Genomic DNA, 23,875 nt, shown 5'->3' with positions numbered 1-23,875 from the left:
GCATGATCTTTCACCACTTCAATTCCAAGGAAGTATCTCAACTCACCAAGATCTTTCATGTCAAATTGCCCACTCAAAGCTTTCTTGACATGCATCACATTTGCACCATGATCACCTATGATAATCAAGTCATCCACATAGATGACTAGTAAAACAATCCCATGCTGTGTCTTCTTCACATAGAGTGAAGAATCTGCTGTAGAAGTCGGAAAACCAAGTGAGATAAGATATCTGCTCATCTTATCACTCCAAGCATGAGGTGCTTGCTTTAGACCATACAATGCCTTTTTCAATCTACATACGTGAGTGGGATATCTAGGGGTGTACATACCCTTCTGGCTGTGCCATGTACACTTCCTCTTGTAAATCTCCATTCAGAAATGCATTCTTAACATCCATCTGATGCATTTCCTAGCCATTAGCTGCAGCCATAGCAATGACTGCTCTCACTGTGCCCATCTTAGCCACTGGACTAAACGTCTCATCATAATCCAATCCTTGGGTCTGTGCATAACCCTTTGCTACCAATCTTGCTTTATGTCTTTCAATAGAACCATCAGATTTGCACTTCACTTTGTAAACCCATTTACATCCAATAACATTCTTATCCTTTGGTAATGCAACCAAGTCCCATGTATCATTATGGACCAATGCGTCCATCTCCACATCCATTGCTTTTTCCCATACATGCTCTCCAATAGCCTCTGTATAGCATGTAGGTTCCACATGCTTCACCATAGATGTCATGTATGCATAGTGCATAGCAAAATCTCTATATGTCAATCTGTCAACAGGATATCTGACTCTCTGGGATCTCCGCAATGCCTGCGGGTCACTCTGTACACCTGTAACTCTAGCATATGGTGGCACATATCTGTCCTGCCTAGCACCATGTGTGCGTAAAACAGGTATGCCAAGCTCCTCATCCAAACTCTCAGAACTAGATGACTCATAACCTGTGATTCCAATTCCTTCGACTTTCTTTTTGCCTTTATCCATAGCACTACTCCCAGTGCTTACACTCTCATGCCTCAAACGTCCTGACCATGGACGTACACTGCTACTCTCAGCTTCTGCTGCTGGCCCAGACATAGTAGTAGAACTAGAACTTGCTTGTGGTGGCAAGTTCACATGCACATCAGCCTCAAGTGACTCAATAACACCCTCATCTTTTGCTTTATACCAACTAGCAAGCTCATCAAACACCACATCACGTGAGATGACCACTTGTCTAGTTTGTGGATTATAACACTTGTAGGCTTTTCGATCCTGTGCATATCCCACAAATACACATTTCTCTGCCTTAGGATCCAACTTCCTTCTTCTTTCATCAGGCACATGCACATAAGCTATGCATCCAAAAACTTTAAGATGTCCAATGTCTGGCCTGTAACCTATGAGCCGCATCTCTGGCGTGCTTCCATGAATGGTGCTGTAGGTGTTTTGTTCAATATATAAATTGCAGTAGCACATGCTTCTGCCCAATAGTAATCTGGCATGCTCTTTTCATTAAGCATTGCCCTTGCCACTTCACATATGACTCTATTCTTTCTCTCAGCCACACCATTCTGCTGAGGTGTATACCTGCAAGTCAATTGTCTTCTTATTCCATGCTTCCTCAAGAAATGCTCAAAAGCTTTTGAGGTGTACTCACCACCTCCATCTGTCCTCAAACATTTAATCCAACAGCCATACTACTTTTCTGCAAAAGCTTTGAAATCCATGAATTTTTCCAACACTTCACTCTTCTCTTTCAGAAAGTATATCCATGTCATCCTGCTGAAATCATCTATGAATGTAACATAGTATAAACTGCCTTTGATAGATGGGTTTTGTGCAGGACCCCATACATCACTGTGTACTATCTCAAGTGGCCTGTTACTCATATTTCCTTCTCTAGGAAATCTCAACCTTGCCTGCTTCCCAAACTGACAGGCTTCACAAACATGCATATGTCCATCATATTTGAACCTAGGCAATCCATTGACAATGCCTCTTGTTTGCATGTTCTTTAATCTCTGTATATTGACATGGCCAATCCTCTTGTGCCACATATCAATGTCCTGTACCACATTCCTGCTCTTTAAGAACATGGCTGATTTTAGCTCAGGAATCCCAGCATCCAGCTTAAACAATCTTCCTTCTTTCTTGCCTTTAGCAATCACTCTACATCCATGTTTGAAGTCTTCAACGAAGCATCCATGCTCATTGAATCTAACCTGTAATCCCTGTTCTACCATTTGACCAACTGAGGCCAAGCTTTTAGTGATCGAAGGCACATACAGCACATCTGACATAGACTTTGTCTGACCATTGTGCATGACCAATGGTACACTTCCAACATGTGTAATGACATGCTGAGTATCATCACCTGTTTCCACATAGCCTTTTACATCCATAGGCTTCATGTGCTCAAACCATTCACCATGACATGTCATATGGTTTGATGCTCTTGAGTCCATATACCATGTATCATCATTCTCAGCATTTGTTGTCATAGAACCCACAACATGCTTCATGGCAAACAAATGATTTGCAATTCCATCATTGCTACTTGATGCATAGTTACCACCATGTTGTGCATAGTTTCCACCATAATGACCACCACGTTGTGCTCTTCCCCCTCTCAAATCATTCTGTTTGCGAAAGCAATCTCTCGCCATATGACCATATTTGCCACAATAATGGCATTCCACATCTTGCATAGAATTTTGTTGGCCTTGCCAACGTCCTCTTCCACGGGGATTACCACGACCTCTTTGAGGTGCATATCCACGACCACCTCGAGCACCATATGAAGGCTGAAAATTTTGTTGTGAAGGCCTATCCTGCCATCCACGACCATTACCACCACGTCCACGTGATGCAAATCTCCCCCTGCCTCTAAAGCCTCTGTGCGAGTAGAAAGCCTGATTTCTGCCATCATCATGGCTAGAAGATGCATCCAAAAAAGAATCACTGAGTTTGATTTCCTCAACCAGCAAGAGGGAAACCAACTCATCGAAGTCGGGTAAACCTGTACTCCTCACTGAGATAGATGTATCAAAGGATTTGTATTCCTTGCCAAGACCACGCAAGGTAATATCCACCAAATCATCATCAGGCATGGGGGCATTTATTGTGGCCAATGCATCTGCAAACTTCTTGATTTCTTGCACATAATCATGTATGCTCCTTTTATTCCTTTTCACATTATGTATCTGCTGTCGCAACTGAGACTTGCGAGCACTCGTATCTGTATCAAACATCTTGACCAAAGTATCCCATGCATCTTTGGGATTCTCAGCATCCTGAATGTGTATGAGCATAGCATCAGAAATGCATATAGACAAATAATGCAGCACTTTGAATGCTCTCTCTGACCATTGCTTATGAGCAATAAGCTGTTGCTGTGTAGGTTGCCGAGGTAGCTCAGGCTCAGGGCTCAGCACCTATAATGAGATTCCAAAATCCTTTCCCTTTCAAGAAACTCTTTATCCTGTACTTCCATGCCTGGAAGTTCTTCCTATCCAGCTTTTCACCAACAATCTGAACTGGATTGTCCAACATATTGCTCAATGCGTACACCTTCCGCACACTTCAAATCTGTAAATGAGCCTTCCTCAGCTCAACCACACTCCAATGAATGTTCCAGATACTCCAAGGTAGCCAACAAACTCCAATTTTGATGTAGAAAATCAACCTGTAATCATCCAAGATGAACTGACTCACGCAGTGCGGGATACCCTGAATTGACACGCCTTCCAAGACTCCAAATCACAATGTAATGGTGCAATCAAGTATGGGCAACTTGCATTGACACCTAATGAACCTCAATGTTGAGTATCAACACTATCTGACATGTGTACATATCAATTTTTGAAAACCCCTTTCTCTGTTTTTGGAAAAACCAGAAAAACCAGAAAAACCAGTAATGATTTGGCTCTAATTTCTTCAATATTTCACCAAATTGAGCAACCAGGCATTCATTGGCTTAGCAATAGTGTCCATCAACTCCATGTAAGAGGAATTTGTCCAATTGTAAAACACCAAAGATTAATTGCTCAATTAAAATGCTCTGTTTCTCTGCAACCAGTGGACAGCCTGTTTTAATCAGCTCATTCACAGCTCAATTAGGCATCATTGACCAAACAAATCACATAGCCCTCTTCTCCAAGATGTAAAGCATCCAATTGCTAAGGAATTTGTGGAAGATATCAAGCACCAAGTGAGAAATCAATCTCCTCGTAGGCAAAAAACCAGAAAACTGCTCTGTTTTCACTAGTTGAGCTGCGCCGCCTGCAATTAGAGGATTTGGGAGTGTTTATAAAGTTGTTTGATGATGGTTATAGGTGCCCAACACACCTAGGTACATGTGCAATCCACCAATGGTTCAATTTTTGCCAAAATCTCACTCCAAATGCATCAATTTTGGGCTTCCTCTTCTCTGTTTTGTAAGAGCTCAAAAACCAGAATTTTCACACATTCAAATGCTTCCAAAATGCTCCAAAATCACAATAGGGCTTGCATAAGAGTTGCCATTACATCTCTCATTGTCAGATACATGTTTTCTTTGTCAGATTTACATGTATTTCCACCATACATCAATGTTCCCAAGCTTTAATGGAAAGCTTCAAAAACCAGAATTTTTCTTTGCTTTGATTTGCTCTATTTTGCTTTGCTTTTGCCTGTATCACCTGCAATCCGCTCAAGGATGTTTAGAAGACCTTACCCGGTAGGCCAAGCTTTCAGATCTGATAAGATTCGGTGTGCTCCAAGCTTCACAGCTCCAATGGCAAGCTTCACAGCTTCTTCTTCTCCCTCTTCACTCACTCACTTATAAACCCTAATAAACAGCACAAGGCTCTGATACCATGTTGAAAGAACGGTAGAGGAGGAGGAGACACACACACAGGAGAAAACCCTAATGTATATTGCAAACCCTAATCATAGAGGGAAGCCATGTCCACTCTCACACAAAGCATAATGCACTAATCCATAATCCACACAACACACAATGAGTTGTGTCCACACTCTACTAACCCTAGCTAATGTCCACACACTATGACCAGCTGGACACGTGGTCATTTATGTCTCACACATGTTCCTACCTAATCTGCCAGCACATAGCATAGCTGGCTCACACTGAATCACACTGACATCGAGCTTGAATCTCAACATTTATGGTCTTAAGCAAGCTCCTCGAGCTTGGTATCAGAAGATTGACAGTTTTCTCCTTTCTCTACATTTTGAGAGGACTCATGCAGATCCTAATCTTTATGTGCTTATTGTGGATGATGATATATGCATTCTTGTGCTTTATGTGGATGATTTGACACTCACTGGCTCTAATTTGGATCTACTCAAATGGGTTCAAACTCAACTCACAACATCATTTGCCATGACTGATCTTGGACTACTCCACTATTTTCTTGGTTTAGAAGTGTGGCAATTTGCTTCTGGCATCTTTCTTTGTCAAAAGAAGTATACTTTAAGGTTTCTTGAGAAATATGGCATGCATGATTGTGCATCACTCACTTGTCCCATGGATCCTAATTCAAAATTATCCAAAGATGATGATTCTCCTGAGGTTGATTCTACAGAGTATCGCCAACTTATTGGTTCTCTACTTTATTTGGTTAACACTTGGCCAGATCTCTCCTATGCTATGAGTATTCTCAGCCAATTCTCTTCACAGCCTCGTCGATCTCATTGGCAGGCAGCTTTGAGGGTTCTTCGATATCTTCATGGAACTCTTGAGTATGGCATTTCTTATGCAGGTGGAGATACACTTATTGGTTACTCATATTCTGATTGGGCAGGGTGTATTGATACTAGGCGTTCCATGTCAAGCTATTGTTTTATGCTTGGTAAAGGACTTGTTTCTTGGAAATGTCAAAAGCAGCGAATTACTTCTTCTTCATCGACCAAAGCAGAGTACAAGTCATATCTTGATGCCACTTCTGAAGCACTTTGGCTTCAGCAAAATCTGAATCACCTTGGATGTTCATCTACTCCGACACTCATCTACTCAGATTCACAGAGTGCTATTGCTTTAGCCAAAAATCCAGTTATTCGAGGACGATCCAAACACATTGATGTTCATTTTCATTTTGTTCATGATTGGATTTCTGAAGGTCGCATTCAGCTTGAGTATTGTCCTACCAAAGATAATGTTGCTGATTTGTTTACTAAGCCTCTTCCTCGACCTACCTTAGATTATCTTCTTCAGCGCGTTGGTGTTGGTCCTTCCATCTGGACCTGAAGAGGAGGTGTTGGATAGGTGTCATCTCTAGATGGTGTCACGCTAGTGGCACACTCTTTAGCCTCTAGGCATTTTTGGGATTTATAGCATTCATTTCCATTTTTTTCTATTTACACACATTTTTGGGTGGAGGAACTTTCCTATATATATGAGGCATTGTAGCTCATTTCTAATGAAGTTGGCTAGTGGCTCATTGATGAGTTCTTGAGTACATTGTCTCTTCTCTCATCTCTTCTTTCTCACAACCCATACTATGGCTGCCCCACAAGATGTGTCAACTTAGTGACCTCGACTTCTTTTTGGAGTAAGGTATGATTCAAGTTTAGGTTTTTCATTAAATGTGAGAGAAACCAATGCTCTAACACCATAAAAAGAGAATAGATGAGACTAGAGGAGACACACACAGACCCTAAGTACTCTCATTAATCTATCTCACATAATGTAGAGAGCCTCCATAGCTAGCTTCATTCTCCTTCACCAAAATCAGTACATTCTACAAGTGATAAGTTCACATATAACATAACCTAGTACTAATGTCCACACACTTGGCTAGTTGGTTATTGTCCACACACTTGGCTAGTTGGTTATTGTCCACACACTACTGAACTAATGTACACACATGTAATACTATCCACCACGATGAGCTTGCATTCTCAATAAAATATTTTTATAACTTGGATAACTTGCTAAAGGGATATCATGAGCTTAAGAGAGGATCTTCTTTCTAATCTCCTCACACTGAGGGGAATGTATAACCTTTTATGATAAAACATATATCCATCCTTTAATATAAAATCCTTATGCTTTAAATCCTTGTGATCTAAATTGAGAGTTTCCATGATTGGCTGAAAATAATGATCTTGATTAAGAAGACCCATAAATTGCTTTGGTGGAAGAGGATTAGAGAGTATAGAGATGGCCATACAAAAACTTTGATGACTGAGAGCTTTAGCCACTAATACATTTTCCTTTATAGGGTGGAATTTAATCTGAAAATCAAACTCTTGAAGTAGTTTAGTCCATCGCCTTTGCCACATATTAAGAATAGGTTAAGAGAAGATCCACTTCAAGCTTTTGTGACATTGGTTAATTGAAATTTACACCCTAACAAGTAATGCCTCCAAATATTAAGTACATAAACCATATCTTAGAGCTCTAACTCATGGTTAGGATCATCATGTGGTCGAAGCTTTCGAGACTCATAAGATATAGGGTGACCTTGCAAACATTAAGACAACACCAATGAAAATACCACTAGCATCGATCACCAACTGAAATAGTTTGTTTGAAGTTAGTAAGTTTTAGTACATGTTGACAAGCAAGTGCCACTTTAAGCTTCTCAAAATGACTTTGACATTCTGGTGACCACTAGAAAGAAGGTAGCTTTTTCTTGAGCTGAGAAGTCAGTGGTGTAGCTATCTTAGCATAATCTTTTACAAAGATTTGACACCATCTTGCTAAACCCAAGAATCTTCCAATAACCCTAGTTGACTTCTTGAGAGTAGGCTAATTAACCACATCCTAGACCTTAGTATGATCTAGAGTTAACACTTCCTTTGAAACTACATGACCAAGATATTTAACTTCTACAAACAAGGCACATTTGCTTTTTCTCACATACAACTTGTGCTACCTTAGAATATCTAGAATCTCCCTCACATGAATTTTATGCTCTTGCTCATCCTTTGAATACACCAAGATATCATCAAATAAAATAAGCACAAATTCATCCAACTACTCTCAAAATATGTCAAACATTTGTTACAAAAGTAACTGGAGCATTAGTTAACCCAAAAGTCATCACCTTGAATTCAGAATGACCATAGCAAGAATTGGAATTAATTTTTAGAATATCATGGTCTCGAATCCACCCATATTTCAAATTTATTTTAATGAAGAACTTGGCACCATGTAACCTATCAAAAAGCTTATCGATGCATGAAATAGGGTATTTATTCTAGTTGATGGTGCATAAATTAAGAGCTCAATAATCTACACAAAGTCTTAAGGTGCCATCTCTTTTTTTTTTTTGAAAGAGAACCGGTTCTCCTCAAGATGATATACTAAGTTGAATAAACCCTTGATTGATTAACTAAGAGAGTTACTCCTTTAACTCAATTACCTCCTCTAGGAATGACATCTTATAAGCTCTTCTAGCCATAAGCCAAGAGCCAGCAGGCTCTAGCTCTATCTCATGAATTAAATTCCCTACAAGGTGGTAATTCTATAACACACCCTTTAATATGACCAAAATCCATTTGGTAAATTATTATATCGATCACCTACTTGCCTAACTGAAAGATTGGCAACTCATGGCACACTAGAGGGAGGAGGACTGGCACTTTCTTAGGGTTGTAAAAGGACTACCCAACTATAAGTAACACATGAGAGTGCTATTATTATGGTAAAATAAGGTATATAGAAATGAAATTCTATAGAAAGTATAATAATAAAAAAGTGGGAAGTTACAGCAAACAAGGGAACTATACATTGTCAAGTAAGCAGACTAAAGATAAAAGTGATCAACTTTTTGTGATGTAGCATATGGTTAGTTCCATGATTGCAGATGCACCAAATTTAGGAGATGTATTGCATGTTGATTCGCGTATCTCTAACCACATGACCAACTAGAGGTGACGGGTGGTTTAGAAAAATAAGAAATTTGGAAAAAGTAGGTTATATAGAAACATGTGATGATATAATATAACCTATTGCACATGTTGGGAAAGCATCTTTATCTATGTTAGATGGAAAAATGAAGTATCTTGATAATGTGCTTTATGTGTCAAACATAACAAAGAACCTAATTTCTATTGGTCAGATGATTTTGATTAGGGTATGTAAGTGAGGTTTAATCCTCATAAATGTTATGTGAAATATTTCAATAAATTAGTACCACTTGGTTGTAAAGGGAAACAAAGTTGGTAGAATGTTTACATTGGATGTAAGCATGCATGAAGGTGAAGGTTACAAGGTTTGCACATGGTGGTATAGGTGTGATTGTAGACATTAATATTTGCCATAACAATATTGGACATGTTAATATTTAAAGAATATGCTAAAGAGAATGTGGGGGAGAGGGAGAGCTTAAGTTCCTTGCAAGAAAACAAACAAACACACACACACACACACACACACATAAGAGAGAGAACAAGACATAAGAGAGAGATGGATGGCTAAATTTTCTTCTATCTTCTTCTCTTCTCTATAAACATTAACATAAAAGAGGTAAGAGTACATACTATAAAGGAAAGTACTCTACCACTATATAACATACAATAGTCAATCCATAGTGTGAACCCGACTACATGAGTTAGCACTATAACTATGCCATAACTCTAGTACTCTAAAGTGGCTATCACATAGCCTGTCATCTACCCACTAGCAATATATCAACCATAATCTCACCAACCATGCCAGTCGCATAAGTGGAGAAGCTATCACCCCCCACTAAAAGTGGGTCATCAATGTATACAGCACTAGTTGAGCTTGATATCTCAACACTTCCCCTCAAGCTCAACTCCACACACTACACTCCAAGTAAGCTTCTAAACCTAGTAGCGTCTTTGTGCTAAATGCCTTCGTGAAGATGTTAGCTACTTGATCCTCCATGCTGACATATACTAGATTAACATCACCTATGCTAGAATCGTCTCCCTTACAAAGTGCTAATGCACCTCAATGTGCTTAATTCTAGTATGATATACTAGATTACTGCCTAGCTATATGCTACTTATGTTATCATAATAAATAACAACAGCCCTATCCATCACCCATATCAGCCAAGTAGCTTCTTTTGAATCTAAGAATCGACCTCACAAGCTACCACCATAGTGCCCCTAACGACTGTTTCTTGCTGCTCCAACTCATAGCAAAACTCCTAAAAGAAAACATAAAGTCGCTGCTGGTAGAAATGCTACTAGCTCAATCAGCATCTATGTACCCATGCACCTATATCTCTGTACCACCATCATAAAAAAGACCATAATCAGCTGGTGGACTTTATAAACTTAAGAATTTTTCTAGTCACATCTAAGTGTGTCTTCCTATGGGCATGCATCAACTTACTCACAAGTCTAACAACATAGCTCAATTTTGGTTATATAGATCAAGCTACTCTCACCACTATGTACTTGTACATAGTGGGATCCTCCAAAATCTCACCTGTATTTATAGAAAGCTTTGTGTTCTACTCCAATGGCATTGAAATAGGCTTATGGTTGTCATACCATACTTGCACAACATGTCCGGGCTATACTACCTCTGTAATAATAAAATACCATGAGGTGATCTCACCATCTCTATGCCCAAGAAATATCGTAGCTCACCCAAATTCTTCATCTTAAAATTTCTCTTCAAAAGTCTCCTGACATCATGTTGTTAGCTTCACTATCATCAATAATAATCAGGTCTTCCATATAATTGACTAATAGTATGATCCCTCTATTTGTCTTTTTCACATAAAGTGAAAAATATACATTGGATATATCTAAAATCTAATAGGTGATAAGATGATCCTTGATCTTGTTTGACTATGCTCTAGGTTCCTGCTTCAAGCTATACATGGCTTTACGTAACTTGCACACAAAATTTGGGTGTGCATCACTCTCATAACCTAGTGGCTATATCATGTATACTTCTTCTTACAGATCACCATGCAAGAAAGCATTATTTACATTTATTTGATGTAAAAACTAACCCTTTTCTATAGCTATAGCAATGATAGCTCTCATAGTTTTATCTTTCTTGCAACCGAACTGAATATCTTTTCATAGTCAATGCCATAGGTCTGCACATAACCCTTGGCAACCAATCTTTCCTTATGCGTGTTCTCACTGATCCATTTGTGTTATGCTTGACCTTATACACCCACTGCACATAACCCTTGGCAACCAATCTTTCCTTATACGTGCTCTCACTGATCCATTTGTGTTATGCTTGACCTTATACACCCACTTACATCGAATTTCCTTATACGTGCTCTCACTGATCCGTTTGTGTTATGCTTGACCTTATACACCCACTTACATCCAATTGCCTTATTTTTCTTAGGTAAAGGTACTAGCTCCTATGTTGTATTTGCATCCAATGCTGCCATCTCCTCATTCATGGCATCTTCCCATTTTTATTTCCAAGTGGCTTCTCAAAACAAGTGGACTCCAATTCCTATATTGATTTAACCATGTAAGCATAATCATGGGATGTATGTCCATCATATCTTAACTTGTCAACATAGTATCTAACCCTCATAGACTGGCATACACCTGCATCACTACCATGTGTTCTCAAACAATCCTAGTTCTCCTTGCACTAGAAGAAACCACTGCTGGAATGCCAGACTCCTCATCAAGGCTCTATTCAAAGCCACTAGAGTCACCATCCACATGTGAGTGACCTACTCTGATAGATTAGGCACAAAAGGTTGATCTATCTTTTTCTTCCTTTCACATGATACATGTGTACGGGCTCTTCAAGGCCACTATAAGCACCTGTGATTGCTGCTCTACATGTGGGGAAGCATCATTACTTATTAGATAAGCATCTTTGGTTGCCTTCACTAGTGCATACATTAGCTACTTATCTCATCAAAGATGATATCTCTGCTTACTCGCATCTCACGAATGGTAGGATTATAACATCTATAATAAGATGCATTTCTCTATCTTTGGATCCAACTTTTTTCTCACTTCATCAAGAAGATGCACATATACAATACACCTAAACACTTTTAAAAGCAAGATATATTTGGTTTTATGCTTGTATACTTTTGTTCAGGCATCATACCATTAATAGCTATAGTGGGGGTATTATTCATAATGTACATAACAATTTTGCTAGTATTTTTGTCCAAAATTAATTTGGTGTAATCTTTTTAGAAGTAGTAGTAATTTTTCTTCTACTTTTGTCCAAAAATAATGTCGTATATTCTTTTTAGACATCAAGGCATGTGCCACTTCTACAATATGCCTATTTTTTCTTTCTTGTTTGTGGACATAACTTGCCTCTTAATTCCATGTTTTCTCAAGTAATCATTGAACTCATTAGAGAAATAGTCTCCCCCACCATCTGATCTTAGACATTTGATTTGCATACCTTTTTCCTTCTTGAGTAAGGCTTTAAATCTCTAAAAGTGAGAAAACATCTCAATTTTCTCCTTCATAAAATAAACCCACACTTTGTTCATGTGATTTATCACAATAAATGTAACATAATACCTACAACCTGCAATTGTTGTAGTCTTGGTCAGTCCCCATATATCATAATGTGGATAACATGTCCTTGTAGTGACATGCTTTTCATGTAGGGAAGCTTGTTTGGCATGAGTTACCAAGTTAACATGTTTCACATACTTTATGCATTCCATTAACGTTAAACTTTGGTAAACCCATAAAAATAATATTTTGGAATTGCATAAAATTCATCTCTACTGTATATTCATTATGACCAATGCACTTATGCCATATGTGAACATCTACAATGATACTTGTCCCATGTGCAAACATGGCTGCTTTCACCTCAAGCATGTTAACATCCAAAGTAAATATTTTGCCATTTGTATTACTCTTTACAACTAAATGGCATGGATTTTTAAAGTCTTCCATAAAAAACCCTCAAGGATTGAACCTTACTTGTAGACCCTACTCAATAATCTATTTAATAAAAACCAAGTTTTTTGTAATATTTAGAAATTGAAGTACATGTAGCAAGTACTTCATTTTGCTATCCTACATAGACAATGCCACTTTCATAACATTCACAATGGGATTTGCTGTATCATCACCTATTTTTATATAAATTAGATTTTTTATTTTTTTCTTATCTTTAAATCACTTACCATAAATATAGTAATGTGGTTAAAGGTAACAGAATCCACATATACCAAACATCTCTAGGTCACGGTACATCTCTTATCTCCTATTATGGAATTAAGCATATGCTACATCATAAATAGCTACTCACTTCCATCGCATCACCACCCTGTTTACTTGATTATACATAGTTGCCTTGTTGTAACTTTCCACTTTTAACATCATTCTTCTTTTTATAGCAGTATTTTGCATGTGCCCTAGTTTGCCACAATAATAACACTCTATGTTATCAGCACTTTGATTTCTTTGCTAGCCATGTGTCCTGGTTTGCCATTATAATAACACTCTATGTTATTTGCACTCTGATTGCTAGCCAACCACCTTGTCCCCTTTGGCTCCTCCCTCCCTCTAGAGAGGCCTCTTCGACTTGTTTGTATATTTGAATCCTATTGTAGTTGTTGCCCATGATTTCTATTTACAAAATGGCATCCACCTTAGCCTTTAGATGATGATCTCCCCTACCTCTATCTGTATCTGAGTGTTGAGAAATGTGGTGCCAAAGAGCACAAGGAAGAGATAGGAAGTGAGTTGAGTAATCCAAGAAAGAGAAAAGCATAGCATGCAACCACATGAGCAAAGGAAATTTTCCCACATTGATGTACAAGCCCAAAGGCCTACCTCCTCATATAAAAGGGGGCCATTTCAAGCAATGAAATATGAAGCAAGCTCTTAAGCCTCTATATGAGTACACGTCTCAATCTTGTAACCTAATTGAGCTTAAGTCTCCTACTTAATTAGTTTAGCAATTAATCATCATGTTTATGTTTAGGTGCATCACCTATCTTAGACTAGCTTAATTTAGATTAAAGTAGGATTAACACTAATCACCTTGCACATGCACATGATATCGATGATTCTCAACATGGTAAATTTGTATTTTTTTGGCTCAATTGGAGCTAGAGATTTTGCTCATGCAATTGTCCCTCATCAAGGGCAAGAATCTAATGCAAAAAAGCCCATCAAACTCTTCACCACCAAGCTCAATTTTGGACTCCAAGTTCTATTATCCTTAATCACCTTGTTTAAGCACACTAATCACTATCATTAGTAAAAATTAGGCTTAAAATTGGATAATTAGAGTATCAATATACTATGGGAAGTTCTCTCACATCAAAATCCATCGCACCAACGTGCATTTTTACCGTATTTAGTGCATTTCTAGCACATAGTTTACATTCTAATCATTTTGGTCAGCTTGAAATCTGTTAAAATTACAACAATGTAATGAGCTATGGTGGATCAAATACTAGAATCAACATCATTAACAAAGTGATTAGATGATAATTAAGATATAATTAGTGAGTAATTAACTAATAGCTTAATGTAAGCATGGATAATCAAAAACCAACAAATTCTCATTAGGCCAATGCCTCAATTTATAGAGTTTACATCCAAGCATCTAATCCCACTGATTTCTCCTTGATTCACTCCACCTCTCTTGCTTGATTCTCTCCACCTCTCCCAGAATATCTCACTCGTAGTAGATTCTTCTCACCTTTTCACAGGTTCTCTCACATTTACAGATTCTCTTTTACAGCCTCTAACCAAGGGCTTGTTCCCGCACACACCCTATTCACTTGTATATTTCAACACCTCCCCTCAAGTGAATACTCCTAGCACACCTGGACCCTATACCAAGTTTCCCTCTTACTTGATAGTCCGCGAGACCAGTGCCTAGCACACCTCCCCTCAAGTGAACTTAGCACACCTGGACCCTGTACCAAGTTTCTCTCTTACTTGATAGTCCGCGACCAGTGCCTCAAGTCCCTAAACTCATAGTCCTTGACACTCTCTCTCTCTATGTGTCCAAGGCTACTACAAGTGCCCGTCGCGACCTTGACTAAAGTGCTCACACATACATCTACCACGTGGCCTACATCATCAGTGGCTCAGAGGTGGTTTTACTTTGTTGGGGCAGGTTACATTGGGTTGTGGGGTCTCTCTCTCTCTCTCTCTCTCTCTCTCTCTCTCTCTCTCTCTCTCTCTCTCTCTCTCTCTCAGAGATTTTCACATGGCTCCTCACTCTTTGGAGCCTCACATCTTCTCTTGTCTTCAGTCTTCTTCTCGTGGCAGCTTCTCTTCATGCGTCCATGTCTTCCTCTTCTTTCAGTCTTCTTGTTGTGGCAGCTTCTCTTCTCGTGTCCATGTCTTCCTTCAGCTTTTCTTCTTGGTGTGGATCTTCCTCTTGGAAAGAGATGTTCTTCTTCTTTCATGGCTGGGGCCATGAGCTTGTCCATCAGGTCTTCTTGCTCCATGTGAGCAACATGTTTAAATGTTTTGTTGACAGTTCTTTTGGGCTTTTGATGTTTATCTTGTATCATTATGCAATGCAAACCCAAATTTATGCGGGAGGTCTTACCTCTTGCCTTATTCTGGACAAGGGTAGTATCTGATTCCATTTTTACACTGATGTAATGTGCCCAATACATAATGCATATACCATTCATTCTTATGCACATTCCAAATGCAACTTTGGTTGTGAATAATCTTGAATTTGAGTGTGATTTTTAACCAAGGGTTAAATGCAAAATGATGATTATCACAAATTTATCAGCATAATTTTACCAAAAATTACATTAAATCAAGGGTAACCAATTTGTACGGAATGGTTGGAGTATCAAACCAACTCCGAATTGCAATATGAAGTTATAGGGATCTGTATCAGATACCTAATGGTTAATTTGAACCCTCAATTGCACCAAAATATAGTGATTAGTATTGATTAATCACTGATTAGCAAACTAATCCTCTGTTTTGTGTGTAGAAAACAAAGTATGCGGGGAGCGCAAATCTGGGGCCTTAGACTTCAAATGAGCTCAAATCCTTTCAAGGCCATCAATAGCAATCAGTCTAGTAGAGGATTAAGCCAAGAAACACAAGATTTTACCAAACATTGAATGCTTAATCTCTGTTTTACCAAAGGCACCTGCAGATTTGATGAAGAGCTTGGATCTCACTGTAGACTTGATCAAATCAAATTTTGACTTTACCAACTTGTAGAGCATGCTTGAAAACCCCTAGGACTAAGAGGAATTAGACCCATTTGATTTGATGAAGTAGAAATCACTGATTTGCTGCAGAAAAACGGTGCTTGAAAAAAACACGATTTCTCCTAGATGCGCCGACGGTTTGCGCTTCTGATTTGATGGGCTGGAGCAGCATTGAGATGGCTATGTATGGCTAGAAGCAATGGGGCTAATTTGATGTGTGCAAGGAGATAGAGATCCTCCATTAGCTGGGGGTTACAGAAGACTTCTTGAAAATAACTAAAAAAAATTGATTATTTTTTAATTATCTACTAATCCTAATTAACTAGATAATGGGCTCATAAACTTGATGGATTCTAGGCTTGGCTCTGATACCATGTTAAAATTATAGCAATGTGATGAGCTATGGTGGATCAAATACTAGAATCAACATCATTAACAAAGTGATTAGACAATAAGACATGATTAGTGAGTAATTAACTAATAGCTTAATGTAGGCATGGATAATAAAAAACTAGCAAATTCTCATTAGGCCAATGTCTCAATTTATAGAGTTTACATCCAAGCATCTAATCCCACTGATTTCTCCTTGATTCACTCCACCTCTTGCTTGATTCTCTCCACCTCTCCCAGAATATCTCCACACTTCCTAAATCTTCTCATGCTACCCTTTATTCTCTCCCAGTAGATTCTTCTCACCTTTTCACAGGTTCTCTCACATTTACAGATTCTCTTTTACAATCTCTAACCAAGGGCTTGTTCCCGCACACACCCTATTCACTTGTATATTTCAACAAAATCTTCATTACAAGAAAATCCAAAGCACATCACCAATCTTGTATGAGATTAAACACTTCTAGTGAAGAAAAACACAAGCTCTGTTGGTAAAATCTTCTCAAATGGCAAGCAAATCCTTGGGAAACTCATCATGGAAAAACAAATGTGCATAAGTATCAAAAGCAAAGAAAAGGTGCATTAAACACTATCCTAAGCATGCTTAAAGCACAAGTGCATGAGATGACCACAACACACAGCATGGCATTCACACTAAATGCATTAAGGGAACATAATGAAATCAAGAACAAAGCATCAAGTGACAACAAGAAGAATGGCGTCCACACCAAAGGAGTTGTCAAAGAGCCAAGAGTCAAGCCAAAGAGCAAAGACCAAGAGTCAACAAGCATCTAGCAATGTAAAGAAAAAAAGGACATGACATTGACATGAAGAATGAAAGAAGCAACAAGGGATCTTCATCAAGCAAAAGCAAGGAGATCTTAAGGCAGCAGGCAGCAGGCAGCAGCAGCACTAAGCAACATCGAGCTACCAACCGCTACCCTAACGTAAACCATATGTTGTAAAAGCCACCAAATGAGTAGGAAAATTTGTATATTTTGAGAACACTCGACCACCAGAGAGTAGCTAAAGTAGCACCTTGGGGGAGTGAAAATTAACCTGACAACCTCTAAAGTAACCTCTGAGCTAGAGAGTAACCAAGCCAAAGAGCCTATGAGTTACCCAACCAAGTTAAAAATGAGGGGGGTGAAAATATGTTGTAAAAATTGACATCCAATCATGTTGAGTAGCCCAAAGATTTGGCACCAAGGGGGGCATTGAGAAATGTGGTTCCAAAGAGCATAAGAAAGAGATAGGGAGTGAGTAAAGTAAGCCAAGTAAGAACAAAGCATAGCATGCAGCAAAATGAGCAAAGGGAATTATCCCACATTTATGTACAAGCCTAAAGGTGTACCTCCTCATATAAAAGGGGGCCATTTGAAGTAATGAAATATGAAGCAAACTCTTAAGCCTCTATATATGAGTACAAGTCTCAATTCTGTAACCTAATTGAGATTAAGTCTCCTGCTTAATTAGTTTAGCAGTTAATTATCATGTTTATGCTTAGGCATCACCCACCTTAGATTAGCTTAATTATCAAATTAATGTAGGATTAGAAATAATCACCTTGCACGTGCACATGAACATGCACATGCACATGATATCCACGATTCTCAACACTGAGTAGAAGGAATGCTCATTTGAATTTCCAAAGGATGAACCTCTCCCAATATTCATCTTCTCTCATGGATGAGAAGAGAAATCAATTCCGGTTAATCAGGAAAGTTCTCTCAAACTCTAGTGGATGTCGAAAATTGGATTTTTTCTTTGCCAAGACCATTCAAGGTCATGGACGCTATATCATCATCATCTACTAGTGGTGACCCAATAGAAGCAAGGACATGGACGCTATATCATCATCATCTACTACTAGTGGTGACCCAATAGAAGTAAGGACATCTGTAAATCATTTACTCAGCTTTTCTTTGGTCACGTTATGCATCTCCTACTTTAGCTGTAACTTTTGAACTTTGGTGTTTGTGAAATACATCTTTACCAAGGTGTCCCAAGCCTCCTTAGGTGTTTATGTATCCTATATATACACAATCATAGAATCTATAATGTTGACAGACGACAGACAACTAATATAGCACCTTTTTTTGGCTTTTTCATGTCATGCTTTATATGCCTACACTTTGATTTTCTTTGGCAATATTTGGCTCCTTTTTACATCGCCTCCTAGATGAGCTCCCAATATCCTTTTCCCATAAGGGGTCATCCTGAACTTCCATGCATGGAAGTTATTCTTGTCTAACTTATCCCTAATAATCTATGATGATAGATTGTCAAACATCTTTACTTACAGTAACTTACCAAATAGTGCTTGCAAAAAAGCTTCTACACTTGTAGCTATAAAAAAAAAGATGCACCCTCACCATGCATAGCTAGCTTAGCCCTAATTCTTGTGATTAAGAAACACTACACTCTTGGGCTTCTACATTAATGTGGGATAAGTCTCCACTCTTCTCTCTAGCTTACATGTTACCTCAAATCTTAAAACCCCCCCTTGATGGTGACTTGACCTATCTTTGAGACCTAGAGGTCATCTCTAAGAGTGAAGTCCCCCCTTAATAGAGACTTGACCTATCTTTGAGGTCTAGAGGTCTCTTCTAAGAGTAGGGTTACAACTTTTGAGTATTTCTTCTACCTCGGCTACATCATTGGTGCCAGAGGGTAGGACATACAAAAGTTTTTTTAGAAAATACGATTGGAGCTAGAGGCATCATTTTTTGCCACAAAGTGACCATTTTCCACATAGTTGTTTTGTTGATTTTGTTTGGAGTAGAAATGTTCTTCCAAGTGCCCAATTTTTCCACATGCACTATAAATTCTTCTTGGTTTATTTTTGAAACGACAATTTGCAAAGGTGTGACCAAGCTTGCCACAGTGATTACATCTTGGAAGTTGAGACGTTGATTGATTTGTCCCTTGAAATCTCCCACCCTTTGTATATAGTACTTGCGCACTTGAATGTGCTTTGAATGGTTCTTTATCCTTGAATTTTGATTCTTGTTCTAGTAGAGATGATTCTACATATTGAATTTTAGTGTTGGGCACATTTTTAAGTGTAGTAACAAGTGATTCATAAGGTTCTTTGTCAACACTTTTTAACAATCCGGCAATAGATTCATCTCCCTTAATGACTTTTTTTAACGCACTAAGTTGCTACTTGATACCTTTGAATTTACTGATGTGTTGTGCTATGGTATCGGTCTCCAAGTTTGTAATACTGCATGAGAAGGTTGATCTTTGAGCTCTTTGAGTCGGTGCTGAAAATCTTGTTGAGTTCTTGCCATTCATCTTGGCATCCTTGATGCCAGCAATGTGACTAATCACATCATCATCAAGATTTGAGCGATGGGCCCAATTCTTTGTTGTTTTGAAGTGGCTCAACCTCCACTTGTTCACCGTCAACAAGGTGCCAAAGCCCCTTATACGCATAAGCAAGTACATGGTCTTGCTTTGCCATGGAAAAAAACCATCACCATTAAATCTTGAAACAACTTCAACACTCTCCATACTGAGAAGGTCTTACTAAACAAGCTTTTATTTTGCTTTGTTAGCAGTGTCTTATACAAATTTGTAGTGAGAAGGTCTTTGCACGTGATAATGATTCACGACCAATGTCTAGTCCTAATACAAGAATGATAATGAACAAATTCTCTTCAAGCCCAATTTTTGCTAAAATAATACTAATGACAATGATTAGTGCTTAATTATAGTGATTAAGAGAGCTGAATCTTGGAGCTTCCAATTGAGCTTGTGAAAGTGGATATTGAAGGGGAGTTTTATACTGACTTGTTGCCCATGATGAGGAAAAGAGTCCTATGAACAAAGATTATCTCAATCCTTCAACAAACAGGCATAAATCATAGATTATAGGTGCCTATTGTTTTGCTTTCCCTGGCCGATATATACTCCACCATTGGAGAAGCCCTTTTGTAATTACACCATGGCCTATCTTGGGCTAGAAGTGCTTGGCCCAATTTACTGTATAGACCAAGAAACAAAGAAAAAACTAGTCGGGCTATCAGTGTAGATTTTGAAAAAAAAATTAGGGTAAAGAAGACCAAACCCTCTTGGCTTAGGCTTGCACAACAACCTTGTGAATTATCTTGGCTAATGAGTGAGAGGATGAGAAATGGTGAGCATTTGAAATTTGGAGCACAAATGGAAGAGTTGGATAAGGTTGAGATTAGTGAATAATTAGATGATTAATAAAGTGATTAGACTAATGTGAACTAGGGCTAAGATAATGGAGAGGGATGGCTCTGATACCATGTCAAAAAAGGGATGCACCCTCACCATGCATAGCTAGCTTAACCCTAATTCTTGTGATTAAGAAACACTAGTCTTATGGTGAGTGCAACCTAATTAACAACATAATGATGATGAAAAAATTATGCTAACTAAGCTTAAGACTCAAGCACAATTAAGTTACAAGATTGAGACTTGTACTTGTCAGGTGAAAATCTAAAAGGTGTTTTGAGCTTGTGTACATATGGGATGCATGGTTTGCGAATAAGCTTTGCCCTGAATGCCCTGGCAAATGTACAGAGTGGGTCATTTTATGTTTTTTTTACGAGCTCTTGGTGATGCCTTCACGTGAAAGTATGCCGGGAACCCCGAATGTGAGTGGTTGGTCAATCTGTGGATGCAGAGATGGCGCTCCATTTTTAGCAAGCATGTGATGATGATCGACAGAGCATGGCACCGACTGCAATGGTCGTGTTTTGGTAATAATGATGCTGCTGATTATGAGCTGTGGGCAGCTCTTGTCATGTTTTTGTGTGGGTGCCGCACGTGAACCTGAAGCACAAGATAAAGAAAGGTTGGTGGTGGCCATCATTGAAGCTTTAAAAAAATATATAAAAATGATATCCACGTGGCCAGCTTGTAGGAGACCACATGGAGGTTTATCTCGCTGCCAAGCGTGAGGTTCAAGAAGGTTGGCAAAGCGTGGGACGCGAGGAAGAAGTGGAGTCGGGTTGTAAAGAGGAAGTTGGCTGCCTTGTGCGTGGGGGCTCTCGGGGAAGTGAAGGCCTGGCTCTGGTGAGTCTGCAGAGAAGAGTAGACAAGGTGAGAGTGTTGCCGCCTTATGGGAGAGAGCCTGGAGCGTGCGACCAGAGGGTGGCTTTTTGCTCGAGTGATCGTGCAGAGGCTGACGAGTAGGCGCTGTAGAGGGCCAGGCGAGAGCTGGGGAGCCGCCTTGGTGATGAGAAGCGTTGGGTACGTCAGAAAAAGAGGTAGCAGCTGCTGCAGGCACTGCAGAGAGGGAGCCGCCAGAAGGAGTCGCCGGTGATAGTGAAGAGAGTGTGGCCTTTTGTTTGTTGTGTGTGGCTAGGTGCAGCTGCAAGCACACGAGGATGCTTCTCTTGGAGCCGCAGCGCAGCAGGGTAGGGGAGTAGCATGGACAGCTGGCTGGCGAGGGACTGTAAGGAAGCTGTCTCAGGTGTGGCTGGCGACAGTCAGGTGAACAGGTTGGGTGGACAGCGTGGATGTGTGCAGCAAAAGAAGAAAGGGGACAGAGTGAAGCAGTGAAGGAGGGTTGCTGGTGGGGCGCCCTTTGAAGAGAAAGAGTGCCTTGGGTGTTTTGTGTTGGCTGCAGTAGAGGTGCTGATGTGTGGGCTGGAGACAGGTGGGGCTTGCCTACGACACTTGGCAGGCAGCAGCTGGACAAAGAGTAGCCGGGCTACAGAGGAAGTTGAGGGTTGCTGGTGGGGCGCCCTCTGAAGAGAAGCAGAGACCGGGAGACAGAGGCTTGGGTGAATTCCCTTGGCAGTAAATCCAAGCCAGAGTCTTAGTTTTTGGTGTAATTGCTGTGTTTGTTTTGAAGTGTGGTGAAGATGGGACTAGATTTCCCAAAGTTTTATGGTGTATGGTGCTGTGTATGTTTATGCTGGGTGATCATTTGTCTATCGTGGTTTTTGAGCTGTCTTTTTGGTGTGGGTGGGTGGTGAACTGTGTGAGAAGTGTTCCAGCCGGTGGTGGCTGGTGGTTGTCGTGGTGTTTTATCAAAGTTTGGGAGGTGAAGGGCTATAGAGGCACGGTCTTTCTTTCTTGTTTTCACCTCACAGCTTTTTGGCGCCCCCACAGAGGAGAGCTCAGGTATATTTCTCTTGCCTACGAGGGTGTATGCCCCAGAGTAAGAGATTGAAGGAAGGTGTTTCCAGTTTTCTTGGGTTTGAAGGTGAAGTTTGGGGATAAAAATGATGTCGTATCCAGAGTTTTTTGGTGGGCCTAATGAAGATGTAGCAGATTTTCTTGAAAGGATGGAGGTTGCATGCATGAGCAATCACATCAATGAGCCGGCACAGGTATTGCGGTTGCTGAATATATGTATAAAGGGAGATGCGAGAGCATGGTCCAGAACTTTTGAAGAGTCGTTAAAGGATGCTGAGCCACGCATTCCAATGACCGAGGATGGATTAAAGACTGCACTTTTGGACAGGTTCAAGAAGGTTGAGGATCCAGATAGAGTTTGGCATGAAGTGCAGGGGTTGATACAGGGCGAATTGGAGCCAATTGATGATTATGTGAAGAAATTCTCTCTGCTGTGGGAGACCTTATGCAGGGCTTTGGTGGGGGAGGATCAAGTGCCTCCAGACATGATGAAGAAGGATCGTTTTGTTGCAGGATTGAAGGGAGGTATTCACTGGAAGGTTGAATTAAAGAAGCCCAAATCTTATGAGGATGCTGTAGAGATTGCCAAATCAAAGGATTGGAAATTGCAACGGATGAACCAGCTGGGGATGGTTCCAGTGGCAGTAAGGCCTGAAATTAGAAGGGTAGAAGCGGTACCGATGAGAACCGTGCTGGAAAGAGTGCAACCGACAGAAGCTCAAGTGAACAATGTCACACCACAGGGGACAAAGGTAGCACCCACAGCTGTTACAGCTTCTGATGAAGGGCTTCAACAGGACATGAGGCAAATGGTGGATTGTATGAAGAATCTGAGTTTGAAAATGATGGAGAACACAGGTGGTGGACGTGGCCGAGGCAGAGGTTATAATCAGGAAGGGGTTGAAGGTCAAACAACAGGCTATGGAAGTGGCCGTGGTTTTGGCAGGGGTAGACGGTTTATTCCTACATGTTGGAATTGTGGTGAACTTGGACATCTAAGTACAGATTGTGATAAGCCTCAGCGACTGGGGGTGATATGTATCCCTTACCCTCTCAGATTCCCAATAGGGCAAATGATTATGGAATTGAAATTAAAGGTGAAGCATGGACCAGTGGGTTGACAAATGAGGAGAAAGGTAAAACTAAGGTGATAGATGTGGTTACCCTTGAGAAGACGAAGGAGACAGAAGCTGATGTAATGCCTTTGGGGAAACGGATGCCACAAGAAAGGGAAGGCAGGGATGCTGCAGGGCCTAGCA

The sequence above is a fragment of the Cibotium barometz genome, chromosome 54 (genome assembly GCF_041138505.1).
Source record: "Cibotium barometz isolate CiBa-2024 chromosome 54, ASM4113850v1, whole genome shotgun sequence".
Classification (NCBI taxonomy): domain Eukaryota; kingdom Viridiplantae; phylum Streptophyta; class Polypodiopsida; order Cyatheales; family Cibotiaceae; genus Cibotium; species Cibotium barometz.
Note: the sequence above shows the minus strand (reverse complement) of the source record.